The sequence below is a fragment of the Benincasa hispida genome, chromosome 9 (assembly GCF_009727055.1).
Source record: "Benincasa hispida cultivar B227 chromosome 9, ASM972705v1, whole genome shotgun sequence".
In the NCBI taxonomy this organism is placed as follows: domain Eukaryota; kingdom Viridiplantae; phylum Streptophyta; class Magnoliopsida; order Cucurbitales; family Cucurbitaceae; genus Benincasa; species Benincasa hispida.
The window spans coordinates 6,493,611-6,495,209 of record NC_052357.1 but is presented as its reverse complement, the minus strand read 5'-3'; positions in this window follow the sequence as shown (position 1 = coordinate 6,495,209).

Sequence of the window (1,599 nt, the reverse complement as noted above, 5' to 3'; positions counted from 1 at the left end):
TGTTTCCTTCGGGATTCACCAGTTTTGTGGGCATACTTAACTACAATAGGATAGGACTCAGTCTCTTACCTGTTTCATGTATTTATGTGCCATAGGTGGGTATCTAGAGAACATAGATGCCTAGCCTGACCCCAGTGGCGGGGTTACTTACTGATTATTTCATACTCATCCTTTCTTATGTTGATGTTTCAGAAAAAGGTAAAGATGCACCGGCGATGGCGCAGCGGAATTCGTGATCGTGTCACTGGGACTAGACTTTTTCGCTTCCGCATCTTAAAATTTGAGTCCTTATTTTCCCCTTAATATTTAGTTTTACTATTTGAAATTTATTTCTAAGGATTATTTCTTTTATATACTTTTGTTAGTCTTTAAGAATTTGGGTACCCTATTATTTGTTTTAACAATTGCATTTAATAAATGCCTTTTGAACTTCTCTTGTTTAAGTAGCATTTATTTCAAATCAACTGGGCGTCGTTTTAAATATGTGCCTGCATTTATTTTAGTAACGGCCTTACCTAAGTCCTAGGGGGTCGGGTCGTTATACATAAATTGATATTTTTATTCTACTTATCCTTTCTATAATAAAATAAATTGAATTAAGTTGCATTATTTTTAGAATTAAAAAAGAAAAATAAAAAGAAAGATAAATGAAAAGAGGGAGACAGAGTCAGAAATTGATCCAGGGCTAACAAGAGGAATGACAATCTTTAAAGTCACATTTGAAGGTCTAACAAACTGATTTCAGGTTTTTGAAAAGTAGCAAAATGATTAAATTAATAATTTGTGAATGTCATAAATACCCTCTTCTTCGATAGATTACATTTTTTTTAAATACCCAAATTTGTTAATGCTAATGAAAAAATATTCTCTCTTCTATATTAGGTTGTAACTAACTAATCGAATCTCAACTAAATGGTAAAAATAGATAACACACAACAAATCAAAAGCTAGAAAAAAGAAACTCATAAAAATTTAATGTATAAAATGGATCAAACCTCTCTCGATTGTTTTCGCATAGGATACTAATTGGAACATACCACAAATACTATTTGTGACCATCAAACTATACTAACTATTGTATGATAACAACAAATGTGAACATAATTACTATGTATTTATAATCTAGAACTGAAGCTCTATATAAATAGTTAAAAAAAAATGGTGGATGGACGATTCTTAGTTCAAAATCGTAAATAATAAATACAAATACTTAATCAAATATAACAAATTCTTGACAAGTTTTATGATAATGCAATAATAATAATAATAATAATAATTAAATAGGAAAAATATAAAGTGATATTTGAAAATAACATAACATTAGAAAAAAGAAGAAAGGATAAATGGAAATAGAAGTGGAGTGAAATTTCAAAAGAAAGATTAAAATGGTATGATGTTGTACAACCCAACTTCCCTCTTCCTTAATAGAAGTTTATTAAAACGGAATTACACCTTGTAAAAGGAAAAGAAAGAAGCAAATAATGAATTTCTTAAAATCATTATTCATTAGTCAATTACATTGTTGAAGAAAAATTGGTGAACAATAAAATAAACAAATAAATGTGAAATAAATGATTGAAAATGTTGAGAAGAAAAAAA